The sequence below is a fragment of the Crocodylus porosus genome, unplaced genomic scaffold (assembly GCF_001723895.1).
Source record: "Crocodylus porosus isolate Cpor-Errol unplaced genomic scaffold, CroPor_comp1, whole genome shotgun sequence".
Classification (NCBI taxonomy): domain Eukaryota; kingdom Metazoa; phylum Chordata; order Crocodylia; family Crocodylidae; genus Crocodylus; species Crocodylus porosus.
Genome location: NW_017728918.1, coordinates 6,354,230 through 6,372,125, shown reverse-complemented (window position 1 = coordinate 6,372,125; position 17,896 = coordinate 6,354,230). Strand labels below are relative to the sequence as shown.

Here is a 17,896-nt window from a genome sequence, read left to right as displayed (position 1 = left end):
AGCCCAGAAAAAGGTTGTTTTTATCTTTCTCAGAGGTTTGGCACAGGCACATTACTCTCACTTGCTTCCTTCTTCCCCGTCTCCCCAGCTGCCCCACTTTCATCCTCGCTCTTGACTCACTGCTGAAATGCAGCCTGTTCTGGGGAGGAACAGGAAAGCTATTTCAAACTGTGCATCCGTCAAACTGTACCACAGCCTCAGATGGAAACTGAGAAAGAAATTCAGCATAACCTAGCTGAATAGGGAGGGAGGTGGGGGAGGTATTGAGTTAAGCAGGATGTCTAGTTGTTTTTTACACTGGCCAGAGAGAAACCACCTCAAATGCTAAATTTCCACTATAAATACCTCGGTCCCTCCTGCTGGCCAGGGAGCATGTACTTGCGGGATCGAGGGTAGAGTCACAAATGGGGCCCGGTTGGAAAGAACAAAAACCCCAGACCTGATTTTCATTTGCATTCTCGTTTCACAACAGAGCGCCTTTCATCTCCTGCCAGCGCTAGGCAGAGGGCAGCGGGGCACTGTCTACACGTGGGCACTTTCTTCTTTTAGCCTCTGGAGCCCGTGCGGGTAACAGCTCTGCTGAGGTGGCTGCTGATCTAACATTAGCTCTAACCGAGCGGTGTGGCTCTTCTACCAGCCCCTAATTGCTATAAGTGTAACAACCCCGTCCGATTTGTCATTCAGCTGTTGTCGACAGGAAACCACTAACAGCAGTCAACTGACACAGCCAAGAATTTGGGTTTCTTCACTCTCTCTCTGTGCTTTAAGGATTAAAACGTATCCAGAAGAGCTTATGTCCTTAAGTACACACCCGGCAAAGGATTTTTCAACTCTGGATGACTGCTAGAAGTTAAAGGGCTATGCTGTAACCCGGCCAAGGAACGGACCGAGGTAAGTGCCTCCATGGGTCCATCTTTAAATATTGCTGCTCCTCCTTAGGCTCAGGTTGTACCTAACTGAAAAGTAGCTCTAGGACCCATGTCATGAACAAAACGATGAGGGCAAGCTCGTCTGCTGGTCGATTAGCCTAACTCTGTTGACTGCAAGAGGACTATGCCGAACCTCTCGCAGAGATGGTCTCTTAACATTGGTGGCCAAAGGTATTTAGGTGCATCTAGTGGGATTTTGCAAATGCCTACGTGAGTTGAGCACCCAGGTCACGCTATCAGAGATTTCTAGAGGGGTGGCTGGTTAATTAAGGCGGGTTTGGGAAATTTGCCAGCTGGCTGCTGGCCACTGGAGGGGTGTAGGATGGTGCGATTGCCACTCAAGTCAAAATGGTTTGGCAGCTTCTTTCTTGCACTTAGATCTCTTCCTTAAAAGACGGACAGTCCCTTGGAAAGAGCAGGGCAATGCACTGCCTCCCCTCCCACTTGTGGGAAGCTAAAGGGAGGGGAAGGCTTGAATTCCTTGTACCTAAGCAGTGACTGCTGCAGGGAAGGGCTGTGCATGGTGCAGGGAAAGTGAGACCAAGTCTTTCATTGATCCTAAATGCAAGAGGCTGCAAGTGAGAGAGGAAATGTGGAAAATGCCCTGTTCATACCCACTTCACCTTCCCTTGCAGCACCCACTCTCTGCCCCTGCGCAGCAGGAGACTGGGCAAGATGGACATATGATCTGACCCAGGAAATGGCAACTCCTGTGTTGTTATGTCCGTTCTCCAGTGCGCTGGGATGGGCAAAGGAGGAGAGGATGCTCCTGAGATGCCATTTTTGTCTTCACCGCCCCAGAGGTTTACATGATTTAGGGACACTTCTTTTATTTGAGAACCTTTTGCACTACGGCTCGTCTTCCTCATTCTTAGTCTCTTATATTTAGTCTGGTTGGGGTTAACAGAGCCTTTGGCATGCTGGTGACTTTGGACAGGGTGGTAGGAAATGCAGGGTCGAAATCACTTCCCTTTTCAGGGAACCTGGACTCTGGGAATCTCTGCCTAACCCTCCACGATCCACCGCCAACCCAGATTTCTCTGTCACTAAAAATTAGCTGAAATGTCCCGCACCTTTCCCTCACACACCTGTTCGATTTTGGCAGGAGATCAAGGCATAAAGCATTGGCGGGACTCAACCTTGCAGCTGCACACCAGCCATTTATGCCATGTGTTTTGTGTCTTTGTACCAAGAAACTAAGGGCCATATTTCCTATCCAGTCTTCCCTCCTGGCTTTCTTAAAGCCCTTCTCTGCCACTGGGAAACCTCAGTCAAGTTGACTAATGTCACTGTGCCTCACAGCTTGCCCGTCTGGGAAATGGGGATATTAATGCCTGCCTTGTGGGGTTACTGGTGGCTTAATGAATTAAAAGCACAGCTTATCGTGATCAGCAGCCTGTTGAATGCCCAGCGCTTACTTCTGTGCAGCAAACCCTTAGCAGCTGCTTTATAACTCGGGAAGGGGTGTCCTGAAATCAATTAGCAAGACAAATGGACAGCCACACAGAAGTAAAGGCAGCTGGATTAATACCGGGTTCACAGATGCCAATACCCATTGGCATCACCGTGTCAGAGGCTAGCCCTCAGCAGCAGATTTTGCAGTGATCTGCAGTCTGAAGGCCAGGCATTGTAGCATTTGCAGTATCCTAACTAGGAGCTTGACTGCGGCAGTCTTGTGGTAACAACATAATAATTTCCATGCTTGCTTTTGAACTGGATCTGTTCTAGTTTTATTCTGCAAAAACAAGGCTATTTCTGGGCATCGAGTTTGGAAGTTCAAGACCTGGTGGCTGAATGGCCTAGAAGCACTAAAGAAAAAAAAAATAGAAAAGACTTTGCAGCTATTTGAGCCAAACTTCTCAAAAGGGACCGTTGGCTTTGAGTACCTTTTGTTTTTTGGTTACCCTCAAACTGTGGGTCCTAGTGACTTTAGCTGGAGTTGTGGGTTTCTCAGCGTCTCTGAAAGTCAGTCTCCGGAGTGTCTTGGAGAGAGCAACCGAAAACCGAGGCGGGTCATATCTACTGCATCTGACTGAAAATGTTCACTGCAGATAAGGATCTGGCCCCCCATTTTTATCTAGCTGAAGTGCTCTTCTTCATTTATCTACCCACTTTCAATTCCCCAGCAGCACCCTTGAAAACACCCTCACCAGAAAGGCCACACAGTCCCAAGGTATGTACAGAGTAGGATCATTTAACGAAGGGGAATCTGCCCCGCAATGGGGAGCGGCTTCAGAAAGCGGTGGACCTGCTATGTAAAATCAGCATGCAGCAACCAGCAGCCCCCACACTTAAGTGATGCACAGGGCAGAAATGCGTGTCCACAATAGTGCTGTGCCACTATTTGGTCCCACAAAACTCCTTTCTTCAGTCTTTCTTTCATTCTCAGTGAAACAATGGCCCATTTTCCTTTTTTTTCCAATTTTACATCCCATGAGACTCAGAGGATGGCTTGAGGATCATGGTAAGTGCATGCACGAGGGTGAAGTGGACGTAGCTCCAGGCAGACACTAGGGTTTACACACAGGTCTGAATTTAAAAGATGGGAGTCTTGGAACGAATGGATTTATTCACAAATTGTAAGTCCCCCAAATAAGCCATGCATCTGATTTGGACAAGACAGAATGAAGAGCAAAAGATTTTTCCTTTTAACCGAGCCATTAAGCATCACAGTCCTCACTTAAGAACGAGAACTCATGGTAAAGGTGGTATCTCTTATTAGAGCCACTAGATTTTTGCAACAAAAATTCTTTAATTTTTAATTAAAAACTTAGTTTTCATTCTTTAAAGAATTTTTTGTTGTTGTTGCAAAAATCAGGTTGGTCTAATAAAAGATATCACCTCTCTCACAAGTCCTGATTCCTTTTGCCTCTAGACCAATATGGCCACAACCTGCATCTGATTCCCTCTATGAAGTTTGGAGGACATGGCTTGGCTACCACTCCTGAGCAGGCAACCTGAGTCTCAAATCAGCACATAAGCCTCAGTGACTCGACACGGGATATTATTATGTGGCCAGACAACAATTAGGCCTTAAACCAACAGGAACAGCCACAAAAACAGGAACATACACCGAATTCTGTATGTTTTGTACTACGCAGAGGTGCCCAGCTAGCCCTCAGCATCCTACTTGGCGTGCTGCTTTAGAGCTAGAGCAGAGCAAAGGGTGGCCTTTTTCTGGTTCAGTAACTGAAATGGGGGGGGAAAAAATGTTTTTGGTCTAAGTGAAATGGAATTGTAATATTTCTTTTGAGAAAAAGGAAAAAAAATCAACCAAAAGAAAATCATTTAGGATAAAACCACAATGTTTCACTCCACCTGCAGCCAATTTGTTTCTGTTGATTTGGGGCTATTATAACCAGGTTTTCTCGTTCTAAATTTAGATCTGTTTCACCGCTGCTTTGAAATGCCAAAAATAAATAAATAAATAAATAAATAAAAATCAGAAATTTTTGCTCCCAACTAAAGTGTTTTGCCATTTCCAAATCAAAGCATTTTGTTTCACAAAGGGCCAAGCACTAGGCTAGGTATCAGGCTATATCAGACATATTAAGCTAGATATCAGGAGGCGCGACTTCACGGTCGGGGTGGCTAGGATCTGGAACCAGCTTCCAAGAGAAGTGGTGCTGGCTCCTACCCTGGGGGGCTTTAAGAGGAGGCTGGATGAACACCTTGCTGGGGCCGTTTGAACCCAGTACTCTTTCCTGCCATGGCGTGGGGTCGGACTAGATGATCTGCTCAGGTCCCTTCCAACCCAACAAACTATGAAACTATTTGATGTTAACATTTTAAAGATGTTCTCCTTGTTTTCTTTCCAGCCAAAACTATTCACAAATTTCAATCTAATTGTAGTGGTTTCAGTCCAAAATGCAGGTAGAGTGGATATGCACCTTATAACCAGAGAGGTATAGCATGCACTTTTGTTCACTTCACCAAATTTAATCCAAAATGCTATTTTTTGGGTGAATGTATTGTTCGTCAAATAAATGTCATCGTGAGCAAATCAGAATCCCTTCGGTAGTGTTAGAGACATGGGATCACTGATCAATGAACAAAAAGAAAGTATTTGGAAATGAATTGTTTACCCAAGTATAACAGGAAAGAACAAGCTGTGGGTCCTATATAGCTGTAAGTTATGCCTGGGCCATCTAGCTAGCTAGGTGAAGAATACCACGCTTTATCTGTAAATAATATATTTTTGTTAACTGATTGGGAAGATGCATAAACCACCTGCTCAGAGCCTTCACCCAGTTGCGCCGCTTTAGTTACAAACCCGTGGGAATGCCCCTTACCGTGTGCCAGAAGCACCAACGCTTGTGCACATAGTCGGAGCCCACTTAGCTCCCAGGAGACAACCCAGCACGTTTTGTGACAACGCCTCTCAATACAGAACGAGCCATCAGGGGTGTTTAGTCAGGGTAAAGGGCAAAATTCATGGATCCCCATACACCATTTGTGCAGGGAATTCACAATGCAGTGAGAATCCTTCTGTCAGTGCAAACCACTTTCTCCAGCCTCAGTGCAACGAGTTGGCACGTCCGATGCAAATAATATGCAACTGTCAGAGTAAGTGAAGACCTGATGTGAATGGAATGGAAGTAACTTTGGGGCCAAGACGTGTGGTGGCCTTCCAAATGCTTGAGAAATCAGCTTTGAACAGTGCAAAAAGCTGAGGGAGTTGCATGGAAAAGAGGAAGATCTATGGCCAGTGCGTGGAGAAAGTACTATACGCGTGCCAGAAGGAGAATGTACTGTAAGTGTGCTGACCGTGCAGAGAAGCATAAGAAGAAGAGTGCATCTTGGTTTCCATCTCATCTCTTCTGTTTTGCATATCATGCTTTCCACTTCCAGTGACTGAGAAGCGCTGGAAGGAAAATACTGGGGAGAACTTCCATTGTCATAAATTAATAATAACAAAACTGATCAGGAAGTTATTTTTGTTTCTAGGGGGGAAAAAAATGGATGAATATGGTATTGTCGATAAAAAGCATTTTTATGCTCATGGAGATTTTCCTTTTTTGAGTTTTCCATGGAGGGGGAAAAAAACACAAACCTGAACATTTTTGTTTGTCACTGAACAAAAGCTGAAAATACTTGCTTTTCAATGAAAAGCTGCAAAAAGATGCCTCAGAGATAGACGTGGCCATAAACTTTTCAATTTCATCCAAAAATATTTCCAAGGCAAGTTTAAAGTGGCTCGAAAGAATGATGACTGCAAGATCAGGATGGTTGGGTTGCCCTGCATTTGCAGGACAGTCTTAAGCAAGGTGGACAGAGCCAGGAAACTCTGGGTCTATATCATTTGAGTGTAAATCCAGGAAATAATGATTTTTTTTTCTGCCTTGTTGCATAATTTAGCATCTCTTTCTGGCTTTTGGCTTCACTATGGCATCAGAGCTTTTGGCCCTACTGAGGACGTGACATGTCTGGGGCATGCTCGTGCATTTAGAGAAATTCCCAGGTGCTGCAGCATAGCATCAGAGGGTTGAACATAGCCTCCAAGGCTCTCTAGTTCAGTTCCCTGCACAAATGAAAGTGTCATTATTTCTAAAGCATCCCAGGGAAATGCCTGTCCAGGCCCTTCTGGAGAACGGCCAATAATGGAGTTTCCACCACTTCCTTGGGCAACTCGGTCCAAAGGTAGTTTGCTCATATGCTCAGGATTAAATAAATTGCAAGATCTGGGGCCAACTTAGCAAGGACCATTGCTTCCTTCTCCCCTTTCTCTGCAGAGCAGAGGGCAGTCCACTTCCCAGGGTCCCCAGGGCATGTTTCGCTTCATAAATCCCCTTGGCCCTCCCATGGGATTGGCAACATCCTTGGTCTCGCCTGCTCTCTTCCTGGGTCACAAGAGTTTTTGGAAAGCTTGGGATCTTTTGGGTGAAAGTTCCCAAGTTCGTGGTAAGATGTTGGCGGTGCTTGTGGCTTGTGGTGTGGGAGGCAGCCAGCGGATGGCTTGCTAGGCTCGGTATTTCTTGCAAGGCCACATGCAGTTGCAGGGGACTGGAAACGATGAGCCACATGGTCCATTTGGGCCCCGTCTGCCATTGCTCCTGCCTTGTGGAAGTGAATAGGAAACTTGCTCTTGGACTCAAAAGGAACAGGATCATTTCCTAAGTGATGATCCCACAGAAAATAGGATCTGTCCTGTGTGTGATGACGCTGGCATGAGGCATTAGTACCACAGGCATGAATCGGGCTCTCTTTGCATTACCGCACTGTCAGCAAGCACATTTGGATGCAGGATCGCTCCCTAAAGTCTGTCTCCAGTCTTGCCTCCCTTGCCTTTCCACAGGCCACACTGATTTTAGACGAGTGCTGTTTGTGGATCCTGTTTTGGTCCCGGGGGCTTGCATTATTCCAACATGACTGAACGAGACATTGCAGTTAGATAAGGACGATTGGCAGACGAGAAGAGACTTAAACAGCTCGGAGCAAGGGAGGAAATATAGCCAGGTGAGAGCTGGAAAGAGGTAGTCAGTCAATGAAACAGAGAGAGAGATGCATTCATAGCCCTTTAGAAATCCCCTCACTCAGGTCCTTCTAATTCACTGATCATAGGGAGGAGAAACAGCTTCTTCTCAGTCAGCTTCTTCTGACTGCTGCAGTGTCAGCACCTTTGCACTGCCAAGAGCCAGGGCCTCCCTTGGGGCAAGCTGGTAGAGCCCTGTTATCTGGAGTGGCCCTGTGCTGGCTCACCCCGACCGAGTATCTAGTCCTTCTTCACATTTAAACTCATCTTCAGCTTATGGGAACGAGAAGTGAACCTGACCCCAACCCCCCAACCACAAATATTTGGGGAAGTTCGGATTCTCATTTGAGCACTTGAAAGTAACACTCATCTCTAGAGGCAGTCATCTTTGTTGGCCTGACAGATAAAATTGCATAACCCCCACCAAAGCTACACGAGAAAAAGATCTCCACAACGGCCATCACCAGTGAAAGAAAAGCCCTGGGCCAGGTCCTCCTCCAGTGTCAATGTCCAGATCAGGAGAGGGTGCAAACCAGAATGGCTCTGTGGATGGATTGAGGGTTGGGACAATGATCCAAAGGCCCCTTCCAACACTATGATTATGCTGCTTTAAACTGTCTGGAGATCCAGGAGCATTTCCTTATGATATCTCAGAAAAGGGGGGCTGTTTTTACCTCTCCTCTCATTTTTTGCTGTGATAATTGAGCAGTCACTCAAACAGATCAGCTGTGTGACTACCTTGCTTCAGCCTGGCAGGTGACACAAAGGGTGAATTATGGAAGATGCTGAATGATGGACTCTTTGTTGAGTTGGCTGCACTCGAGCCTGATGTACCTTAACTTAGCCAAAGGCAAAGTCACCTAGCTAGGAATGCAGGTCATCCCTCCAGGTGGTTAGCTGTATCCTGGAAAGACAAGAAACATGAGCCCCCAGGTGGAAAATGAGGTAAAAAGAGTTTGTGCAGTTTAAAGTTGTATGAAGAGGGGAGTTAGAGAAAGACAGTGCATATAGGACAGCAGTGAGGCTAGTCCTCTAATACATTTTATAGCTATGGCACTCACTCTGTAGAAAGAAAACTTGGAAGGAGTGTAGAGAAGAGGGTTGAAGAGCCCCCTTCCCAGCAAGGGCCTTACAAATCTCACCCCGCAGGGAACTTCCATAAGAAGCCTGGGACATGCCTTGGAGAAAAGGCCCCCAGCATTAAAGGCCTCTCTGATCTAGCAGGGAAAGGACTAGCAAGGACCAATGGGTGGAAGTTGACACTACATTAGTTTAGAGCTCAGGCAATGTGCACAGTTTGGACAATGCGGGGGTGGGGGTGGGCACGTTCCCAAGAGAGACAACAGGCTCCCCACCGTTTCGACTCGGGGCTGGGTGCCTTTCTAAAAAATATGCGTCTGCCAAGTATATGCTGTTGGGCTCAATTTAGGAGGACATGGGTGGAGTTTAAAGGGCCTGTGGTCATGGCAGCTGCGTCAGCGGCCCCTCTGGCCTTACATGGTATGAATGACTTGTCTACATTGCACTGCCTCTGTCCTTGCTGCATGAAGATCATACTGCCTGTCCCTCATGGTGAGCCACGAGGTTGCATTCATCCCCTTCTGAAGCAGGCCTGGCTCCTGAGGGTCATACCTGCTTGGGGTGGCACCCCCAAGACTTGAGATGTATCTTATAGGTGACCTGTACCAGAGGTGGCCAGAGATGGCCTGCTCCCTGGCCCAGGTGGTTCACCCAGCCCACATCTCACTGGTGCTTTGCACCAGTGAGGGCCTTTGGTCGAAGTGTGTGGCATTGATCTTGACCCTTGAAGTGCCAATGACTTAGGACCTGCATGCAGAAGACCCCTCTCTCTCTTTGTGAGAGTTCCCCATAGCTGAGACAGAGAGAGAGGGAGATGCGGAGAGCGGAGAAGGGCATTATCTGTGAGGGCTCCTCCTTTCCAGCCCCAAGCAGCCACTGACCGTCTATTGTAAAACTTGCCTTTTTGGGGGGCGGAGAGCAGGGAAGATGGTCCCTGAGGGATGGGATTTATTGTTAATGATTGTTTTATCTGGTAGCAGCACCCATAGGCCATCATTAAGACCCTGCATTGAGTATGTGGTAACCATTCCTCCTTTGTCGTGGCCATGGTAGTACCCTCATCTCCCCGATTTGCTCTCTGGTGGGTGGTATAGGCATCCCTGGTGTTTCTGGGGTCTTGCCGAGGTATGGGGGGGCTTGGAGTGGATAATTTTTAGAAATCCTTGGATAAACTGTCGCCCATGGAGTCAGGGGTTTGGACTCGGTGACCTGGGAGGCCCTTCTGGCCCCACGAACATGCGCTCCTAACAAGAGACCTGTAAGTAGGAGAAACGAGACAAGGCAGAAAGTAGGAGCCTAGAAATGAAGTGACTGCCCCCAGGCCACACAACAACCCAGTAGCAAAGCAAAGGTCCTCTTCTCCAGGCCATCCTGCATCTCTTGTCTTTAAGCTCTCTGGGCACCTGTACACATTACGTGCCCCTGTCCAGACAGCTTTCTCCTAACACCGGGAGCCCTGAACCCCTCCGTGCTGGCCCTGAGTTGGCTGGGTTTCCCCGTTGTAAGTATAGGGAGCATGTCTCAAAACAGAAGACACGAGCCACTGTACATCACCGAACCTACCGAGATGACTTGGCCGCCACCGGGCTATTTGTAACATCTAGCAGTACCTAGTAATAACGCCTTCCTTCCTACCTCCGCGGCAGAGCTGGCAGCCTTCTGAATAAGCAACTTCCCTTTTTGAAGGAATAGGAAGTGAGGGTGAGCGGGGGTGGGCCGAGCACAGGGCTGGAGGATGGCTCACATGCTTTTTCCAGCGGTGCAGGAGAAAGTCCCTTGCACAGGATCATTTGTCTTCCACTGAAGTCTCCAGGCCAGGTTCCTCCTGGAACTGCCCCGCTCCCCCTGGCCAGCTCATGCAGTTAAATGAAAGCTGACAAGGGAGAAGTGAAGGGAGCTCGTAATCCTTGAGACTTCCTTGTTTCGTTATCTCCTTGACATGCAACCGTGGGGCCCGATCCTTCAAGCTGCCCTGCACAAGTGAACCCCTCTTCAGCAATTGGCCATAAGACCATAAGACCATGCAACCCCAGGCAGGCCTCACAAGAGGTCAGTTGTTGAAAGGGAACCGCAGCTTCCATCAGTGTTAGCAGGAGTGGCACCCAGGCAGAGGAAATCAGGCTCGTTAGGTCCCAGGTTGAGGCTGCATTCAAACACTTGCACCCTTGCAAGTCCCACAGGAGCTGGTGGAAAGCATGCACCAGCTCAGAGCCCACCGCAGACTCGGTGCCCCGACGGTCCCAGGGACGTTGCATTGCCGGGGCATGGCTAATGAACAGAGGCTTCCGCCTTTCACGGCGTCCCATCATGCAACCACTGAGGTCATTCAAATGAGCGAGTAGCAAATACACTGGGGGATAAAAAAGCCAAAGGAACAATGCAGTGAGTTATTTAATGAAAGAATACAAATTAAAGTAGTGCTTTTCATTAGCAGATCTCAAGCAGGTAAGCGTCATTATCCCCACTTTGCAGGTTGTTGGAAATGGAGGGATCTGGAAGGGGAAGTAACTTGTCTGATCAGCCAACAGGGCACATCTCCTGAGTCCCCGCTCGGGGCCGTGTCCACCTCGGCCTCAGCGCTCCTCCAGCCTGCATGATGGAGCTAGTGAATAGCCACTTAGACCCAGCTGGCAGTTTGAGAAGGCAAGAAAGGTTATCAAAAAAGGCCTTTCTTATCTGAAAGTGCCAATTTATTGTGAAACCAAATTAGTCTGTTTGTTGTTGTTTGGTTGTTTTTTTGACGTTTGATTTATTTTTCAATATATTTGCAGTGGAAACTTCCGATGGAAAATGTGGCTTGTTTGTCTGTGGCAAGCTGTGGGCTTTCTCTGGGGTTTTGCACGGCTGATTTTGATTGGACAGGCTGGTCACGTGACAACGTTGTTGTTTTTTAAAAAAAAAAAATCCCAAATTGAACATTTTCAACTAAGAAACCTAGAAACACTTCCTTTGGAGGAAAAAAATCAGGAGAGTTCTGCAACCATGTTTTGAGAGCAACTCCAATTAAATGTTTGACAGTTGTTTGGAAAAGCCCCTTCCGCTTCCACAGTCTAATGAACAAAACCAGCATCCAAATTCAGGTGAATTTTCATTTCTCAGCCAGTGGTGCATGCGGCCATGTAAATTCATCATCAGCCAGGCACGTGCTTGAGCATTTGGGCCTTGATCTCACAGTCCAGCCCCCAGCCCACTTGGTTCCCACCTGGGTTAGGAGGAGATAAGTGTGCATGACCCTTTATCAGCATCTTTAGATATCCAGCTGGGAACATGATCATCTCCCGAAGTCCACTTCAGGCATTTCATCCCCAATATTGCAGTTTGGCTAGATGTATTCTTGCACTTCCCTTGAAAGCGTCAGGTATGGGCTGCTGTTGGAAACAGGACACCTCTGTCCGGTAGAACAAACCTTATATACAGAGCAAACACACTATAATTAGTCATTAGAAGTAGCCAACAGCAAGCTGTGTGGTTGAGCAAATGACAGCAAAGGAAACTCAGATATTAGCTTCCCCGCAACAAGGAGGAAGATTAAAATAGATGCAATAGAGTCAAAGTGCAAAAAATGTGCAGTGTCAAATCTGGGGTCTCAACATCAGAGAGCTGAGACAGCAGAGTGTGTCTCAGGGCAGGAAAGGCTGCAGAAGGAGCATTGTTTTGCCAGTGTACCTGCTATAGCTGCTCACCCTTTCGGGGTGGGGATGAGGTAGAGGGGGGCATATGGAGGACCTACGCCTGTGCTCTCCCCCAGCCAGAAAAACAACCTGCTGCATGGGGGGCGGGGCAGGATATAGCCAAGATCTCTGGTGCTTAGCTAATTGGGTGCTTGTCGGATCCTAAAATGATAGATAAGTAGGGCTAGAAGGGACCTCACACAGTCATCTAGTCCATCCCCTTGCTCAAACCAGGATCACCCCTGACTAAATCATCCTAGCCAAGTGTCAGTCCAACCTGCTCTTGAAAACTCTCCAGGGTGGAGACTTCCCAGCCTCTTTGGCAGCCACTTCCAATGCTTGAGCACCCTCTGAGTCAGCAAGTTCTTCCTAATCTTAAGTAGTCCAGCAAAACCTGGCATGGGGGATAAAGTTGTACACAGCTGCTGCTTAAATCAGATGACACAAACATGCTCACGCGTGCATGCATGCATGCACACTCACACTACTCTATGTGTCTAGAAGACAGGGTTCTGCAGCTAGGTCATTTCCCTTGAAATGCATGTCCTCCCCAGATCTGACCTAACTCCATCTCTTTCCTTAAGGTCTGTGGGCAATAGGCACAGAGCTGGCTCCATTCTAGGTCACTAAAATGACAGGTGCCAGGGCAGATGGAGGCTGCTGTGATGCCCAGGCCTATGGACAGTAGATGGCTTTGCCAGGCAACAGTATTGGCCTGTCCTGGTGGAAAGAGCAGTGCATCTCCAGCCCCAAGCCTGGATATAGGGTACACCCCAGAGATGAGGTACAGTGTTTGGATGCTTTCTGGCTATGCTCTCATGGCACAGGGGCACAGGTGTAGTGTCTGGAGGGTCTGGGGACAGCATCCAGCAGATGGATGGGTGCCTGAGCACAGCAGGGTAAGGTGCAGGCTGCATTGCTCAGAGCATTTCATAGGGGCTTACGGCATGGGATGGAGGATCTACCTAGAGAGACCAAAACCAACAACTGCTCAGAGACAGAATTGCATCTCACCCCACTAATCCTCCCTCAGTCTTATCTCATAGCACAAATGGGCCAAACCTTTTCCTGGCACAAAGTGGTGTCGCTCCTGTGAAGGGGATTACTGTCAGCTGAGGATCTGGACCCAAGCAAGACATGACGCTTTGTGAGTGCGGACCCATGGAGCCCTTGCAAAGCCAAGAGCTTTATACCGAATGAATTGCACCTGCAAATTCCTGTGACACCCTGAATCACTTCCAGCCCCCCCAACAGAGCTCCCTGGGACTGCAGAATTGCCCCTGCCTTTCTCTGTCTGGTCTGTAAGCCCTCTAGGAAGTGTCTGCCCCAGTGGGATGAGCTGTGGCTGCCCCCGAAGAGAGGGGCGAGGGTGGAAGAGCTTCCCCATCCTAATGTCCCATGAACAAAGCAGCTGCAGTTCAGACTCCCAGCTCCTGCGAGCCAGCTGAGACGCCAGCCAGTACCCCATGAGAGTTTGGGGGTGCTTGGAGCACTACACCCCCCTGCCCAGGCCTGGGGTTGAAGTGCCACCCTGCCCTTTCCATCAGGACAGGCCAATACTACTGCCTGGTGATGCCCACAGGCCTGGACATCACAACTACCTCCACCCAGGTTCAGATGAACCCGTTAGTGGGCCCTAGGCAGCCAAAGCTGTGGGCCCCTACTTAACACTGCCCTTTTATATTACTTTTGTTTCAGTCAATAATTATAACATGTAAAATAAGCACAACCAGGCCCCCTCCTCACTTAGGCAGGTGCCTAGTTTGCCTATGCATTCATGCAGCCCTGCCTCCCCCTGCTCCCCCATGACCCCCCAGCCACCTAGAGCAGAGCAGATGCTCTTTTTTCCCCTTTGTCAGAAAAGCTGGAGCAAATTCCTAGCATGAAATACTTCAGGGGTGATTCTTAGTAATAAAATCGGTGATACAATCCCCACCCCCCCGCAAAACCTGCGCTCGGGTCCCAGAAGCTCCATATCTGGGCTGAACGTGCTCGTTTCCGGGGCTCAGCAAAGCAGCTGGCAAGACCGAGTAGGTCGGCGTTGCTCTCAGTGTAATCAGCCATTTTTCCTGCAGACAGTTGTTTTGATTAGCAACCCGCCGCGTCTTCAGCAAATGGAGGTTTCCTACTTCTGGAGGGCTGCGGGGGAGAGAGAAAGACATTTTTTCTCCGATAATCCTTCGGCGTCTGCTCAAACTCAAGTGCACGCAGCCCTGGGACGTCTCGCTCCCCGTTCCCTTAGCGGAAGCAGGGTTTCCACTCGCTTTGGGGATTTCGTTTCCCCCTTAGCTACGATGGGACAGCAGGGATCTGCCTAAGACAGGAGGCTCGGGACAGGCTCATAAGGGGTAGCTTGGAGAGAAAAAGAAGAAACTTCTTGTAACTTTATATGGGCTCTTTTTATCCGCTTGGGAGAAAGAGACTTAAAGGAGCTTCGAGGTCCTTGGTGGCTGGAGGGCCAGCTCCAGGCATAAATGAGAAGTGCCGAGCGTTGCTCTGACTGAGGTTTCTTATGGCCCCTGCGAAGCGGAGAGCAGCCACCAGCCACCCCTGTGCTGGGATCTGGGAGCATCACCTGGGCTCTGCTTTGCTGAGTGGAGGGTCTCAGGGGCTGTATCCATTCATGTTAGGCCCCATAACGTGGCCACAATAGGAAGGGGCTGCCATATCAATGGGATTCGAGGTTCGGGAGAACCAGCTCTCTGCTCCCAAGATCTCCAGTGATACCTGGGATGCATTATTCAAGGGCTGTCTGGAAAGATACCCCAGCCTGCTCCTCTTAGTCATCGAGGTCAGGGCATGATGAAAGCAAAGCCTGTGCCAGGGTATGTGAGCTGGGGATGCTTCCACCAGACCCTCAGCCACTGCATCCTGCTACAGGAAGGGGGTCATACACGGCACGTTTATCTGAGACAGGCCGTCTATCTGATCGAGGCTGTTTATAGTGCAGGATGGTTTTGTTATCTCCCATCGCTCTCTTGCTCTAGCCTCCTCCCTAGCAGCTGGGTTTAGTCTTTGAGAGGCTCCAGAAAAATCAGCAAAGAAATGTACATTGGTGCTGTTGTGAGCATAGGCATATTTATGGGTTTGGTTGGGGTTTTTTAAAGCAGAAGATAAAAATGTGGGGCCCCAATTCCCCAGGTTTTGGCAAGTACTTTGCATTGCTCTAGGGATCCAGGTTGTCCTCTGTATAACTAAGGAGTTTGTGTTACTCAAACAATCCGGGTTTACTGGGGCATTAGGGCCATAAACTTTTACGGGGGCAGCTTATTTGAAGGTAGTTGGCCCGGGGCGGGGGGAGGTGGTAAATGTTCACGTACAAATAAAAAAAAGATGCTGGAGCATTTCATTCCGGTGGGTGCTGGTTGAAACTGGGTAAGGTTTTCCAGGCAAAATATGCCAATGTTGGCCAAAAAGTGGGGATTGAGGCATGCTGGAGTTCAATTGACCAGGCCAGAAAATCAGCTACTGTTCCATTAGGAAAGCCAGAGGCCCGGCAGTCATTATAGTTACTTTAAATGAACATTTTCAAATGCTGTAAAAATACCAGCTCTGTGTTAGATCGCAGTGTTACCCCACTTACTACTGGCCATGCCCATGCAGGCATTTTACAAGCATTTGATCAGAATACAGTACTTACAACGGGGCGAGAGTAGGCTGTGTAGGCATTACATTCTTGCCTATTTCAGCCCATTGCATTACGTGGGAAAAGAAACAAGAAGACTTTTTTTTCATGGTTTTAACATTAAACCAACCAAAAAAAAATGTACTGGGGAATTGGATGTCTTTTTAAAAATTTGCAATGACGTTTTCTTTAATATCATTTTTTCAAACATAAAACTTTGCAAAGGAAACTGGCACACCCAGGAATGCAAGCTTTTTTGACTTTTCCTTTCACCAAAGTTTTCTTTTTGATTTTCCAAAAGCTGCTGGAAAAATCAGTGATTCGCATTGGTCTCAGTCTGATTTTCCATGGTCAAACAACAAGGGTGGGAGGGAAATTGTAGACTGAGACTTCTGCTTTTTTGCTCCATTTTGTTTCACTTTTTTCCTCCCTCCGCCCATGCACCCTCAACCATGCATGTCTGCTCCATCCACGTGTTTCGTCCTGTCTGAGGCTTGGGGGGTGGCTACACTGATAGTAAATCAATGCCTAGAAATAGGGTAATTTAGCCTGTGTTGAGCTTCATGGCTAGACCCCTTCCAGCACCTGAGCTGATCACTTAAAAGCTAGCTTGGGACTCTCTAGTACAATTCAATTGGTCTGTACAGTGCTGCAGCGGCCCAATTCTTGACTGAGTTCTTGTGCTGCACTGCAAGAGAAATAATAAGTAATAAGTGAATCATAGGCTCTGATTTTGTTCTGGTTGCTTTATGCTGCTCTGGAGACTCAAAGCAGCCAGGGGGTGCATCTGCATGTGAAATTAATGTGACGCAATAAACTCCAGTGCGTAGCATGCCAGGGTTTATTACTTCTGGGCATCGTGTCTTCATGTGCACCCAGGATTGCAGCATGATGAACCAAAATGGAGCAACCCCAGCTGGCAGAGAGTTGGGGGGGTCAGTCTGCCAGTCCAGGGCTGCTTGGAGCTGCTGAGGCCCTGGCTGGGGCACAAGTGTGCTCCAGTGCAGGGCTAGCCGGCAGGCAGCCCCCACTTTATAGCACCCTCATGCCCCAGGCAGCCCCATCAACGTCTACATGTGCATTACTGTGCACTAAAGATTACTGCCACAGGATAGCACTTGCATTTGCAAGTACTAACCTACGGTGGAGTTAATTAGTTTACTGATGCCTAATAGGGCTGCATGTTTAGACACTGAGACGTTACTGCGGAGCTAATTAGGCAGCTCCGCGGTAAAGGTCTCGGGTAGCCAGTGTGCACTAGTGAATTGGGTCCAAAGGAATCAGAGATGGAGAAAACCCATTAGCTCCCTCTGCTACAACCCAGCCTTGCTCACATATGCTCTCAATAGCAATGAGGGCTATTCTCTCCGTCAGAGGGCTCGTTTTTCCCCAGCGCGCTCTCCCACCCATTTCAAAGGCGTGAGATGAAGAAGCATCGGCCAATTCCTTTCCACTTCCCACCTGAAGTTTCTTGCCAAAACACCAGCCCCATTGAGTCACGCGGTGACGAGACTCTTAAGTCCAGGAAACGAAAGCCAACTCTACACGGCAAATTTGTGGCACTCAACAGCAGCACCTACATGCTACTGCCTAGGGGCTGCCTCCTACTGGAAAGTGTCTCTTCTCCCTGTGCTGCGGGTAGGCTAATTAGCTTGGGAGCTGCGCGGTCAGTCTGTCACGTTAATCCCTAATAATGAACCTTCCATGTGATGTGAGGAGGTGGCTACCCCTCTTCCGTTTGAAGAGACAGCCCACACTGATAAGCGTGGGACCGTTGAGGATGATGAAAAATTTGCAGTCTAGCCACAATATAGATTTATAGGTGTTAGGGTTGGAAGGGACCTCAATAGGCCAAACCTGGAGGATGGGACTTGACCCGCTGACCTTATTTGAAGGAGCAACCCAGTGTGAACTGCATGTGGTAGGGACCGACGGAGGGTGGAGGGTACTTTCCTGTGCTTCTAAAGCAGAGCTGAATCCATTCCTCGGAAGTAGGCTTTGAGGTGAGAGAGGTGAGTAGGTTTTTCCGTACCTAAATAGTGATGGGCTTCAAAAGCATGCAGTCTTCAGGTGACCACGGTGGGCATCTTGAGGATGCAACGAGAGGGAGCCTACTGAA

General features: G+C 48.4%; 1 protein-coding gene across 1 annotated transcript in view; it reads left to right on the top strand.

Annotated features, from left to right (window-relative positions):
• Positions 1-442: 442 nt before the first annotated feature.
• BLK (BLK proto-oncogene, Src family tyrosine kinase) overlaps positions 443-17,896 on the top strand; it is a 61,002-nt gene continuing 43,548 nt past the window's right edge. The window contains exon 1 of the mRNA XM_019537187.1: positions 443-891. The gene's annotated coding sequence lies outside the window, so the exon portion shown is untranslated. The remainder of the gene's footprint in view (positions 892-17,896) is intronic.